Below are 15,833 nucleotides of genomic sequence, written 5' to 3'. Positions count from 1 at the left end.
TTGACTGCAGCCTGTTCAACACAGTACACAGACATTGAATTAACATGTTCTTCAAAAGAAGAGACCGAGAATATTTAATAACTTTAAGTAGTAAATCCAGTGCAGAACTACTTGAATTTGTGGCATGACATTCTCAAAATTTTTCTTTAAAAGGAAAACGTGACCTAGAAGCATGCAAGAAATTTTAATAAATTATGGTCACATCAGGAGCTGTTAAATGACCTGAAAAATTAAAAGATATGATAGAGAAGTGGAAATTAGGCAAATTAACTAGGGAATAGAATAAGTGCACAGAGACAAAACCAGAAATCCTGAAATACAATGTAAGCTTCGATTAGTAAAGAGTACAAAATAACCAGGAAAAAATTCTACTTATGTTTTAAAATTAAGATAAAAGCAAAGCAATATGAAAGTTCATTATTTACTCTGACTGTTAAATAATAACAAATGATAAAAAATGTTTGAAATTTTCAAAATCTTCAGACTTCAACCTTCACAGGAAAGAGAAAGTGACAGTCAAGAAATGAACAAGAAAGAACAGTAGAAGTAACAGACCAGTAGGCATTACTTTCTCTTCTACAATGTTTCTGGAACAAGTTATTAAACAATTTGTAATAAAAAAGCCCATAATGAAGTAGTACTTGTAGAACACAGTCAATACACACTTTTCAAGAGTGTACAGTGTGAAACTCCCTACTTCAGCCCTACCATTGACGCGGTATAAAGGATAGTCCAGATTTGTACTAAATCTGAAATATAAAAAAAAATTTTGTTGTTAACTGTTTTAGAAACACACCAAAGAAGTATTATCTAGATGTAGAAGTCATTAGCAAGCAGACAAATACAAGAAAATTGATTTTCAAAGGACAGTTAAGTCTGTGGTTCAAAAGCACAGTGGAGAGATATTGTAAAGTGCAGATATATTTTAGGTTGTACTCAGGTTTCATTTTTGTAAATGACCTAGTTATTGAAGCAGACAGAAAAATTACACCTTTGTGCACCCAACTAGCCTGGTTTCAGAAGGGTTGCAAGATATTTGGAGGACAGGATCGTAATATGATCTTTTCAAATTTAGACTTCAAATAAAAAAACAATATACAGTATAAAGAAGAATTTAAAGAACCATATTTAGGAATATGAACTTGATTCATCTAAGGCAAAGGAGGGAAAATATCTACCTAAATACTAATAAAACAAAAACACCGTAGTGTGACACATGAAATCAACTCCATAATGCTACTGGAGAACATGTATGTGCAGACAGAAGTCTGCAACTTTCCTCAGCCATGTTATCCACATCAGGTATAGCTGTAATGTAGTGTTTAGTTTTGACCATTACAGTTCAAAAGTGTTTTAAAAAATGGGAAATATTCGAGAGAAGAGTCAAAAATTTTAAACAGCATGACTCAGTAAAAAATGTTGGAATAAAGACATCAGTTTCAATTTAGAGAAGAAAATAGAGAAGACATTTCTTTTAAAGAGCTCTCACATAAGGCTAGTGAGAAAGTGTTTTTGTGGCCTTTGTGAGATGCAGGGACCAGCTTTAACTTTCTGAGACTTCTTTTATTGAAAATTATTTTTATTAAATAGTGAGATAAGCACATGTTAGGGAACACCTAAATATTTGCTTAACATTCAGAAACCATACTGATGATACTTAAGCAAACTCAGCGCACTTAAACTAGATGATAGTTTAATGTCCTTTCCAGTCCTATCATATGAATCAATAGTGTCCTGAGAACAGTAAGAGTAACAGATCAGAATATGAAAAGAAGCTCAATAAGGAAGAGAAAAGAAAATATTTTACCATTTTTTATTGCGTTGAACAGCATTCATTAAGTGTTGGTAAAGAACTAGATAGCAAATAATTTTATGTGAATACTTGTCTCATTTTAAATGGAAGGACATAGACAAAATTCAGTGCATAGAAAAAATTCACTAATACAGAATCATTGGCAAAATAATGGTGTTTTATTTGTTCCTACATCTGGCTACTGTGAAAATAGAAAATGCTTTGAGTTGGTAATTGAACTATTATACTAAACATGAAGCTGAATTACTCATACAATGCATCTTTACATTTTTTTTTTTTTTTACATTTCAGTCCCTTGAGTGTTGTATTTAAAATCTTTAGGACTAGATATAATTGTCCCTTAAAATTGGTAACTGAAATACTACTAAGGGCAACCACAGTTTCCCCAAATTTATGTTATATAAGAAAAGTATAAGAGGAGAATGACAGAGTAGATTCAACATATTTTTTTTCATGAGAAGTATGAACTAAAACAGGGAAGTTTGTTTATAACTTAAAACCATGCTGCAGCTGAAAGATTGTATCCCGCTCTCTTTTCTGTCCCCATCTATCTGTTCTCATTTGTCTGTGCATCTTCCAGTAATCTTGGAGCCACAGAGTAAGATAGGTCATCTTTCTGATGTGATTGAGAGTATTTTTTTTCTTATAACATTTGAAAAGAATACAGTGGGATTAAGGAGTTGTACCACCTCCCTCTGGAATCAGATTGTACTGAGAAAAGGATAATATAATGGCCCATCTTCGTGAACGAAGATTTGGGGAAAGGTCTTTTACCTTTCCAGCCTGCGCAATGGATTTTTTAGGTGAGACACAGCATGCGCTGAACTGAGCCCACCCTTTAATCCTAAGGTTCATCTGCCGGGGCCAAGCAAGCTTGGACAATGGCAGTGAGGTCCTCAGGACGTAGGTTTGTTTAGAGTGTCCTTCTCATAGATGGATGGCCTCACAGGGCTAATGGGTTCCATCTGCCCGGGAGGGACTGGGAATTGAACCTGGGTTGCAGCGGTGAGAGTCCCGCATGCTAACCACTAGGCCACCAGGAGTCCCTATAGGAAACTGTCACTTTTACGAGTAGTTGAATTTTATAGCAGCTTAAAACACCATCCCAATTCTACTCTTAATTTTTCTTGCAAAACTACAACGGTTCTTTTGCTGCAAAAGCTCTATATATAATCTCAGTGGAATCAGTCTCTAACTGATCTTCTCAGAGGAGCTTGACTGGTCCTGATAACTTCATCACTAATTTACCAGTCATTACTCCTTCAAACCTGTGGTTAAGTTTCTTAGAGGTCAAGATCCTAATAGGTTGTATCTGGCATCAGTGCCTCTACTTTCCTAAATGATACGAGATAACATTCCACTGGCTGGAGCGAAATGGTACAGTGCAGATAGCCTGCTTAAACACCATTATAATGCCCTTTGACTCAAACATTCAAAGCAGTCTATTTATTGCTCTTCACCCGACCTGAAAACCACATTAAGACTTCCTGATTCTGTGCCAGTTTTATAGTCAGAGAGAAAACACTGGCAAGAAAGAATATTCAGCTGATCATAAACACTCACTTCCTGGATATGTTCCACAAGATTTATCTGGAAACTGGCTGGCAGTTCAAGAATGATGTCATCTGTGTTTCATGTATCTTAGTCTATTGCACAGGGAGACCTTCGTATTCTTGATGCCAAATTTTGCAAATGTTCAGCCACGCATTTCACTTCAGCAACAGATGAACATTCACTTCAACATCAGATGAAATTGTCTATTCATCAGATTGGAAATATTCACACCTCAGTAATGAGTCAAGAAGAGATCTGGTATTGGAGCAATATATGAAACTGCACGTTATGACAAATATTCACCAATGGTTTGATCATTTTTTACATGTCTTTTGGCATGTAACTTTATGAATGGAACAAGAAATACCCATTATGGAATTGTCTCCAGCTAGTTCTACATTTACCATTCCTAAGCAATTTCATAAACTAGGCTTGACTGACGTGTCACAACCACATCTCTGATAGGTCATTTTCTTAAATCACAACCATGCATGTAGCATTCCAGGAATTTATACACTCTATCACTTCCTTTTGGAAACGAATCCTTATGATCAATATAAAATAATATATTTGCATGATGCAAATGCCCAGTGCATGCCTTCTGTTGTATTATTAAATATTTTTGTTAATACTTTGCATAGAAAACTTGCCCATGTTAGAATATTTTGAATTATTTTTATGCCTATTTTTCATGTTGTACTTCATTATTGCTGGTTTAGCTTCTATTTAGTGTATCGACAGATGGAGATACTATTGCAGAGGTGTAGTCAAGTCTATGTATGTCAGGGACACTCAGTTGGGCAAATGACACATCTGAAAACTCAGGTCCACACCACTGTGAAAAATTTACTAAGACTGTACCTTCAAAATGGATATTGCAGACGGAACTGAAAAAGTAGAAGAAAACACAGATGATTCAAAACGTGAAATGTCTCTGATATAAAGAGAAACTGAATAAGATTCTTCAAAAGCCTTGGGAAGCACAAGTCTATGCAAGACATCGTGAATGGCAGATATAGATAAGATATAGTGTAAGTTTACACCTCTTTTGAACAAAAAAGAAAAACAAGAGCTGTGGAAATGGCTGTTTTTCTTTAAAATGAAGAGAAAGGGTCTAGTCTGAGTCAGGGAGACTATGATTAGGGTTGTTGCAGCGGTAGGAATCCTTTTAATTCTAAGCATCTGGTTTTGATTCTAAGTATCTGTGTTATCTTCTCTCTGGTACACTTATACAATTACTATTGATTTTAACAAACAAAAGAAGTGCATGAAAATACTAATCTTGTCTCAGAAAAGAAAATGTTTAGAACATGGTTACTTACTGGGTTTGCTGGAGGGGTTGTTTGTTTGGTTTTTTTGTTTTGTTTTTTTCCTAAAAGGGAACAAAAAATTCAAGTAAAATCAGAAAGCAACAAAACAAAAATCCCAGAAAGATACATTTATTTTTTTTAATCAGGAAAAAACATAATCAAACTGTATTTTCCAGTTTTCTACTTACTTACATGGTGGGCTTTTATGAGTTTCATGCTCTGTCTATTGTCAAAGATTATACTATAAAAGCCTTTTGACAGGTCTCTTGAAAAGTAAAAACTCTTGCTATAGGAAGGGGAAATTTCTTTTGTGTGTGTTTCAGATTTTCTGCCCTCCATCCTTCCATCAAATTCAGCTGCTTCTCCCCAGTTAGTTGTTTCAGAGGGATGACAAATTTAGTTTCTCCTTGCAAGCAAATAAAACTTGACAAGCTGTAGATATGGTCCTGTGGGAATCTCATTAAATTCAACAATGACAAGTGCAAAGTCCTGAACCTGAGAGTGTATAATGCCATACAATGGTGAAGGTTTGAGGCCACCTACCCAGAAAGCAGCTTTATACCAAAAGACCTCTGAACCCAGCTAGAAAACAAGTAGAATAGAGTCAGTAGTGTGCTCTTATGTCAAAAAAGGCCAATGGCCTTCTGGGCTGCGTGGGCAGGAATACACCCAGAAGGTTGAAGGACATGATCCCTCCCCTCTTCAACACTTCTGAGACCATGTCTTCTGCCCATATCATTTTGAATTCCCAAGTGGAAGAAAGGCATTGGCCTCGTGGAGTCCAGAAGAGGAGCAGAATGATGAGGGGGCTCAAGCACATGACATGCCCTGAGAGACTGAGTGTATTTGTTCAGAATGAAGAAGGAATGGTACAAAAGACACCTAATTCTAACAAGATAAGAGGGGGAAAAAAACCCACTTTACAATGAGAGTCATCAGGCATTGGCACAGGTTACACAAAGAGGCTGTGGAGTCTCCCTCCATGGATACGTAAACCTAGCTGGTCAACAGCCTATATAACCTGATTTAATTGAATCTACTTCAAACAGGAGATTAGACAGGGTGACCTCATGAAGTCCCTCTCAATATACATAACTCTGTGATTCTGACGTTTTATGATATGGAACAGTCAGAGCTTTCTATTTAGACTGTAGAAGTCTGCAATTTCATATTCCTTATGAAAACTGAAAATTTCAACCACAGCTTCAAGCCATGAAGAAGCACCTCCATTATTACCTATCTACATATCTAGAACCATATTACATTACACCAGTGGTCCAGGTTGTCAATTCCCTGGATAGTTCCACTCCTGTGTGGCAAAACACGGTAGGTGGAGACTCTTCACTGGAAAATTATCAAGTTAGAGCACCTAGGTGATCCTACTGTCAATACATATTACACAGTGTAGAGGATAGTAAAAGTTTTCTGAAATTTCGTTTATCTCATCTGGAAGTAAATTAGTTAATCTTAATCTAGTTTGATACCAAGCATATGATTAAAACAGTTCAGAACTCTCCTTACAATCCCAAACATAAGTCTATACCAGTGTCCCAGCTTCAAGTTAGCCCATTTATGATGTCTAATAAAAATACATTAATTAATAAAAACAAAGATACAATATAAACAAATGCTGTCAACTGCTCAGTAAAAAGGGGTTATCACCGCTTCATTAGAAGCCTTTTTAATGATCAGCAAGTAACAATAACACACCATACCAGAATTTTATTTCCCTTTTAATAACGTAAAGAATGTAGAAGCAAAAAAGATGCAATTATAAATATGTTGCCTAAAAGAAAATTCAGGGAGAAAAAAACTCCAAGAAAATTTAGTTTTGAAGGTGAGATAAGGAAAAGGTTTTAATTTGTACCTCTGAGGCATAAGGTTACAAGACACGTACCTCTCTGTTACAGATGTTTACAATTTATAATACTGCCTGTCCAATCCAAGATTTTTCCACCTCCTGGCTTTTGCCCTGGACCACCCTAGATCTGCCCCTTGGGAATTGAGGCTGGGGTCTTTTGAGACCACCTTTTCATCAATCTTCATCTTCTTCAGAGCACAAAGGGTACACGGTCACCCAGTTTCTGACCGTGTTCTGCGGTTTAGGCCAAGACACAAGCATTCTCCAAATAGAACAGGCCTATCTTAGAGTGAGACTAAACATGTTCTAATGGAATCCAGGGGTAGGATTGATATGGGGAGCACAGAATGGGGTTAGAGGGTTGGTAATCTATGTAGCTTCTGTGTTAAGGGTAAAGGAACGAAATGCTGCTGCTTCTAAATCTACTTCTGCTATATAACTACTTATAAAATTTATAAAAATTAGAAAAACCAAAAAACTAAAAGGACCTCAAGGCATCAATATGTTCTTATTCTCAAGGGTAGGGATTTTTTCTCAGTAATGAAAACCATCACAAAAGCTTCCTTATTTACTCATTTTGGCATGTCCATCATGACAATAGGTATCTAGGCAGACTACAGCAGTGAAGGCCCTGACAGAATTTTAATCTAGAGTAAAAACATTCTTCTAACTAAACAAAATTTTTTAATGTCAATGGATTACCAGAAAGATTTCTATTTTTCTTACCAAATGAATTACATGCCCTGTCCTTGGAGTTACATTTTGCTTTTGATGTCTTCTTTTTTTTTTCCTTGTATTTATTAAAAGCCTCTTGCATTAGGGCTTATACAGACAATATTATTTGTCTTTTGAAATCCAAAAATACATGTAAATAGATTTTCAGATTCTACTTCAATGTTTCATTTACAATTCAGAAATGTTCCTTGGAATACAAGAGCAGATATTTCTTGTTTTGCTGCCTTTTATAGAAGCTGTTAAAAAATCCTCTAAAAGCTGCAATCTGTCTGTTTTCCACTGAAATAGTCTAAATTATTTACTTTTCCCATTCCATTTTCTATAGCCTCTCTTTGCCTATTCATATGATTATCACCTTCATAGACTATGTTTTCATTTCTCTCTCAAATTAATTTTCTCTTCTAAAGAAAAAAACCCTTTTTCCTAAAGTTTGGTTACACCTAGCTTTCCCTACATAATAGTCTTTAAATATTTCATCTGAATTATATCTCTCCTTTTTTTTAAATCTTCCACCTAAAAAATATTTATGTAATAAACCCTAGTCAAGAGGAAGTGGGACCTGATTCTAACTTTGACTACTTAGTAAACAGGTAATTAATACAGAATAGTATCACATTGAATCAAATTGAATTGAATTAAAATAAATAAATATAATATTTTCTGTTGGAAGAGACCCACAACAATTATTCAATCCAACTACCTGACCACTTCAGGGCTGAATGAAAATTAAAGCATATTATTAAGAATGTTGTCCAAATGTCTATTACACTGACAAGCTTGGTGCATCAATCACCTCTCTAGGAGGACTGTTCCAGTGTTTGACCACTCTCTTGGTAAATAAATAAATGCTTCCTAATGACAAGTCTAAACTTCCCCTGGTGCAGCTTTGAACCACTCCCATTAGTCCCATCATTTGATACCTGGGAGAAGTGATGTCCGTTTCTCAGGAAGCTGTAGAGAACAATGAGGTCCTTCCTCAGCCTCCTTTTCTGCAAAGTAGACAAGCCCAAAATTCTCAGCTGTTCCTCACTGGATATTTCCTCCAGCCCCTTGACCAACTTTGTTGCTCACCTCTGGAGACAACAAAGGACCATCACATCCTTGAATTTTGGGGCCCAGAACAGCATACGTTGCTCAGGGTGAAACTGCATCAACACTGAGTATAACAGGATAGTCACTTTTGCCTGGCTAGTGATGCCGTGTTTGATGCACTCAGGATGTGGTTTGGCGTCTGGGCTACCAGAGCCCACTGCTGACTCATGTCAAGCCTGCTGCTGACCAGCACCCCATGATCCCTTTCTGCAGGGCTGCTCTTCAATCACTCCTCTCCCAGCTTCAGAATCTGGCATTTATTCTTTTTAAATAGCATGCCATTGATTATTGTTAAGTCATCAAACTAAAAGTAAAGCTTATGATCTCTGTCAGGCTCCTTCATTAGCTTTCCACCATGTTCATTCCCTCACTAAAAAGATAGATTAGCACAACTGAATGCATAATAATGATTTCAGAGGTAATTTTAGAAAATTAAATAGTTTTAAGTTATATATCATGATAATTTGGTACTAGATCATTAACACGATGAAATAAAGTGCAGAGCTTGAGATGCTCACAGGACTGCTTGTAGTCAGATGCAGATTTTTCTTCACGAATCCTAAAGTTCCATGTGGTTGGTCCTGAGGGAGGACATGCAGCTCCCCAACTCATTCCTTGAAAACTTAGATCAGAGCAGCAATACCTGGAAAGTCAGGAGCCCCCTTAGAACAGAAGTACAGGCCAAAGTGCTCAAGAAAATTTCGTTCTCTTGTAGAAATTATCTTCCTACCACCATAAAAAATTAAAAGGAGAGTTTTCCTGACTTTTTTTCTTCCCTAGAGACACTTTGGTTATTTCTGAAACTGTCACAACCCACTCTAAGTGACAGAAATTGGACTTACAGTGTGTTACAAGACATCCTCGTAGGATGCCTCATAGGGCAAGGAGTTAGGGAAGATTTTATTCAACAAATGTGTTTAGCCCATGTTGAAAGAAACTAGAAGGATTTTCTTTCTTGCAGCATCATAGAGCATCTTCTTATGCAAATAGTTATAGCAAATATACGTTTTATATAAAAATATATTTTAATTGTTAAAATTATAAAATCTATGAAAATTTTCCTTGTTTTGAAGACAAAATGCCACATCCCAGAAGGCAAAAAGATCTGAGACTTAATTCTATTTCAACTGTTCCTTTAAAAGAATGGAAATGTCTGCCTTCAGAAGATTTGAGGCAAGAGATGTTAAGACACAAACGTCCCTCCCTGCAGCCCAAATGACTGCAGGCAGGCCTGTGTTCACAGCCCATTCCTGTGCCCAGTGTTGCCCTCTGAGCAGACTCATCCTGTGCGACCCACTGATGAGTGTGTTCACTCCTACTGATTCAACCTCACAGCATTTCTAAGCTGAAGGGTCACTTTTAAATGAAGGTGGCAACTCTCTTCTAGTTTTTGTATACAACAGTGATTTATTGAATTTTTGTTGGTTCCCTGGTCTAATATTCTACAGGAGAAGATCTCCCAATCTGACAATATACTAATCAATTATATGGTGACATATAACTTGTACTGAATTCTGATTTAGCTCTGCCAACACTTTATTTTACTTTTAAATGTGTAAGAAAGACAACTTCTATTTATATAAAAAGAAATTATGCAACTTGCAATTAAGTTTTATTGAAAGCTCTTGCTTTTAAGGTTTATATATTTTGCATTTATTATTAAATTAATATTAATCACAGAATCAACTAGATTAGAAACTACCTCTGAGATCATCGAGTCCAACCTATGACCTAACACCACCTTTTCGACTAGATCATGGCACTAAGTGCCACATTCAGTCTTCCCTTAAGGCAGATGCTTAAAATATATACTGTTAGACAACCTAGATTCACTGGCATGCACTTACATTTTGATGTCTTAGTTGTCTGAACTAGAGTTATTAAAAGAGAGAGGAGATGACTCTACAGAAAACTACATTATTCCAGGTAAATCTGATTATGAATACTTGCCTGCTTTTTCTAAAACTGTTACTGTCAAAAGAATTTCTATGTAAAATGCATGCAACCTGAAGCTACTTCTGCTTGTTCTGTTCTTTTAAGTTACTTGCTTGGTTTATTGTCATTTATGGTGAAATTATGCACACTTAAATCTAAAGAATGCATTCTTTAGCTAGCAAGAACATTATTCAAATATATGAATTTACTGCTATTAATGCTGATATGGTCTCAAAATACTTATATATTACAGGGTCTACTATATTTTGATTTACATTTGAAATACAACCTTTTATTAAACTGCAACAGAATTTAGAAAGGGAGGGAGAAATATTATAGAGACAAAATTAACCACGTTGTAAAACATAAAAAAATATCCTAAATGAGAGACCAAGTCTAATGACTTTTTAACCCATATTTATGAAAGGCATACAAATACCTTCTGCTTCTTAAACCTTTGATAGTTTGCAATAGCTAAGATACTTCATTTTCTTAAGAGAATACATTTTTAAAAAATGTTATTGAACAATATTTCTCTGCATATTTCTTTGTACATGTTTCTTATGTTTATCTGCTGTGGAGACAGAAAAGATAAACTGATTTTTAATCTGAGTTAGCTACAGAGTTATCAAAGTGAGCAATGTTTTCACTCTGTTATTGTGAATGTGTGGATTTCCTTTCTGCAGAATGGCTGTTCTGTATTTTGAAATACCTTTTGGTAAATTATGTATGAGCTGCTAAGCTTCTGTAGAACATTTAGAAATCTTGATGACATCCATTGTACTGATGACTGCTTCTTATCAGGTGCAAATTAAGGTCCACAGTTACTTCAACATTAGGTAAAATATCAGTTTCATCGCAAAGCGCTATAATGTGTTTGATTGATTACAGCTAAAACCGTTGTTTTCTTAAAGACGAAACTAGATCTACTAGATGACAGATAACTTTTAAAATATGTACTAAAAAGAAATAGTCCATGAATTTAAAATGTGCTATTCTCACAATTTATTAAAATATAGCTTCTGTGGGGCATCTTCTAATACTAGTTTTATAGTGATAGCACACATGAGACAGTAGTAGTATAGCTCTGCAGCAATATTATGTTTTTTTAAAGTAATTAAAAACACTGTAAAACTGAAGAACAATTTCTATATTGTACAACATAAACTATGTAACATAATTAGATAACTGAATTTGATTCCAGAGCATGTAGGTGAACTGATGCCGATGCAGCTATCTTGCCGTTGGCTAGACAAGTGTGTACCAAGTAAATCAAAAAGCAAACACCCTTAATGCGACATGTTTTCACCAGCACTGCTTTCTCATAAAGCAAAAACCCAAAAGTGTTTACAATTATGAATCTGAGGCCCTAATTCACATCGAACTTTGAATCAGCCTTATTTACTTTCAGAGAATTTAAGGTTGTACTGCGTGTACTGTTTGTTAAATGTTACAGGTGTACTACATTTAGGTGAAACAAGCCTTTCCTTCTTTGACTAATTTGTCCTTATGGTTCCTAAAATCAGATAAAAAAACAAATTTGGTTCATGAAGGTTTGGAAAGTTCTGTGAGGTACACATAATATAGTGGTAAAGTACTGGAAATTAAACACCTAATACTGAGGGAACAAGTAGAAAACACAGCATAAAACAGTTAATTTACGTTAGGAATCAAAACTTCCTAAGAATATCAAGACAGAACTATTTGATATATTACCAGATATCATTGGATATCAGATACAGTATCAGATATGATATGATATAGTATTTTTTATAAATGTGAAATTTTTTACATTTCAATACTAAACATTTTGCATTAATTGGAAAAGATATAAAAAATAGAGCAGTTCAGCTGTATTAATATTTTCCTCTTCCCAAAAATCCTGCTTTGCCAAGGTAGGCAAATGTAAGTGGTTCAGTAAAACAAAGAATACTTAAGATCTCTTTCTATTCCTAAGTCTGGTGTTAAGGAGAAGCACTCAGTGCTTCCTAAAGCTCTCTATTGATCAGGAAGATCATTCAATTTTATTTCATCAAAGAGGAAGAGATTTATGCAGGTAGGATAGGCATATAACTGAATAAGGGAAAAGCAAGAGACGTCTCTCTTAGTTGCTGTTCTTCAAGTAAATTCATGACTGCACATTCTAATCCTTAACTCTATTTGTAATTTCTTTTCAGTGATTGCATCACAGCAACTCTCCACACACTTTAAAAAAAAGATGTTAAAAATATTATATATATCAGGATGTCATGCATTCCAAAAATTTGTTTACATGTTCCAGATAATGTCAACAAGAAGTGAAGATTGGAGCCTTTTTTTCCCTTGGACTAAAAAAATATGTCTAACTTACATGCACTAATTTAAGATCTAGCCTTCTATCTAAAAATATACTGGCTTTTTCCTCACTTCATACTGACCATCTCTATTCATATATTGACACTTGAAATGCGTATAATGTGAGATTTTTCTTTTGGTTTGATATCTCCATATTTTCTCTTGGAAAAGAAAGAATTTTAAACACATTTAAATATTAGTAAGATCTGTACATAATGTAATCATCTGACACGTTTCTAATGCATTAACTTACTCCAGTTTTCTCAGTTCCATTTTATAAAGGAAATCATGCTCAGGACACAGAATGTGAACTTGATTAGTGTTCCACAGAAATGTTCACACAAATGCAGAATAACTGGAGTAGAATTCATAATTAACATTTTTTTTTCTTTTATTCATTTTCAAAGTAAAATAAAACAGAAAAAAGAGGAAAAAAGATACTTGAACCTGCTATTATTCTATCAATTAAACGCTGTTTATCCCATGTATTGCCTGTAACTAAAATAGTAACTGAAGTGTGAAGTCAGTGCCTTTTAATATACCAGGCAATCATTAATCTACAAGCAAACAAACACCATAGATCAATATTTTCCTACAATAAATGTTAATGTATTTGTATCTAATCCAATATGTACATCTATATACACACGTACACACACACACATGAACACATATATGTGTTGGTGTTACTATATCTTTTTTACTTTTATTCACTTTTTGCTAATATTCGGAGGGATATTATATGTTGTCCTTACATGGACGTCTCTTGTTCTTCTTTTATTCTAAGATGAGGAATTTTGTAACTATGATACCTTCTTTTATTTTTACTACTTTTACAATGTATTGTGATTTAAGTAGATTACATTTTAGTAAAGAATAGGGAAAACCATGATATTTCTTATTAATTGATTTTGGAAGATTTTCTGGCCTTCGTCTGGTATTAAGTGAGCTGTAACCTTTATGGAAGTTTATTATGAAGAAGAAAAATATGAAAAGAAAGAAACCTACAGTTCAAATCATTGACCTTTCACGTTGTATTTATTTTTGTAAAAGCAAATCAGTTCCAATGACAGACCAGTATATCAGGAAAACAAATTTTAACATTAGAATATCTCTGTTGCTCGTCTGTCTATATAGTATTCAACACCTTTCTAAAAATAGCAGATGTATTACTATGACACTTGACATTCAAAGAGTGGAGTCCCAATTTATATCATCCATTGTAGAAATGGCACTAGTAGGACCAGGAGCAGATCCTTCACATCTGTTTACAATAAACAGATATCAGCACATCTTTATTGCATCTTCTTCCAACACAGGCATTCATGTGGGGAAAATACATTAAGGCATTATGTTACGAGTAGCAAGTTTGTGTACCACTTCTGGTGTTTTCATGCTCATTTAAAAAATATGTATATATATGCTTCAAACTGAATCAAAAAAAACAGTTTCATTTTGGTATAATAATGATGCTCAGTTCTTAAAGCAAACAACTGGATACCGAAAATCAGGAGTGTTCTTCTTGTGAACTTAATAAGCTACTGGGAAGATAATTCTCTGTATGATTATTTTTACAGACTTTCCACAAAGTAATACTCATCATAGTGAAGCACTGACAGAATGGTTTAAAATAAAGAAAAATTAAATGAGTTTAAAGAACCTTTTGGAAGTTAAAACATCAGTATAATACTGATGCAGGGGCTGAATTTTTAATTTCTTAGTTGCGCATGCTGCAAAAGCAGAAAATGAAAATTAACTACTCTTCTTTGTAAGGTAAAATGTAAAATCAGCATTATTTGTCATGAAAGAAATATGATTTCTTAGGCTTAATATTGAGCAGACTTGGCTGTGTTAGATTAACTGTTGGTATTCCGAAAATTTATGTAAATAAAACACTATTACAGAACTGCAGTCAACATGAGTTTTGCTTTGGTAAAGGCACTGGAACTGGAATTTTTATGAGATGTGTCTCTTTTTTTTTTCAATATATATGCCATGTCATTGCCAAAACTTGAAATGCGTGTTTCAAACACGTTCTAAATTACATTTTAATAACTCTTATTTTACTTCAAAGACTATTACTGTCCTTTCTTTTTTAGTGTAATTTTACAAAATGCTCAATGATTTTAAAGGAAAACATGAATTTAGAGTTCTGTTTGTTACAAAAGAGTCTGGACAATTTCAAACATACACATAAACTACCCATGTGATAGCTATAAAAGCTATCTTTATTGTTACTGACTGAGTGATTATAGACAGTCACGTCAGTGGTCATCATAATGTTTCACTAAGTAACTTTGCCAACTGTCAGTTATATTATTAAAGAGACAATGGTGAGCAAAAAAAAAAAAATGTTAAGTGATTTCAACAGACTGACAGGGTCTATCTTGCTACCAAACTAAAAAGGCTGCATTAATGGAAAAGTAGCAAGTACAGTTTTGATCAAATCATTAGTGTCAAAGCCTCCAGAAAGAGAGTAAAGCATGTCCATGTTGATAAAAAGACCTTTCATGTCAGTCAGATTCAATAAGACTTCCTGTGTGGATTCACATTTATACTAAATGGTGTGTAGCTTTTTGGCTAGGCTTTAACACAAGTGACACCAGACTCTTTATACCAGAGTAAGAATGTTTATAAGAGGAAAAATAGTTTAAAATCACATCTCACCAGAATAATTTAACTGACGTAAGTCAGTATCAATTTCCCCTATATATGAAATCTTAAGTAATTTTCCAGGTTTCCAGATTCCAAAAGCTTTATATGCTTGACAAAAATCTTTGATAGCACCAAGAAAGAAAAAACACATAAAATAAATAATGACTGAAGTTCGGTATGTCATGCACCCTAAATGCAAAGGTGCTTGATAGTTCAACTTTGTTCATATTAGTAAAATGTCAAATTGACAAGATGTGATCTACTGTGTTAATGATTTACAATGTCTTGGTCTTCATCACATACTTACCCTTATCTTCCATGCCACAAATCAAAATAACCCATGTACTTCCCAAATCTGAAAAAAGTAGGTAAATTTTCATTTTACAGGGAACACAGGACAATGAGCAAGAGTCTGTCTAAATGATTGGTTTCTCCAATCTGGAGGAAACTATTGCTGACCCTAGATTAACAGTCCCACTGATCAAGCGTCCTTTTAAATGAATATGATTGATTTGATTAGATAACTCCAAAGCAATGCATCAGA

Source organism: Neopelma chrysocephalum, unplaced genomic scaffold (genome assembly GCF_003984885.1).
Source record: "Neopelma chrysocephalum unplaced genomic scaffold, ASM398488v2 Primary Assembly neopelma1_59, whole genome shotgun sequence".
Taxonomy (NCBI): Eukaryota; Metazoa; Chordata; class Aves; order Passeriformes; family Pipridae; genus Neopelma; species Neopelma chrysocephalum.
Note: the sequence above shows the minus strand (reverse complement) of the source record.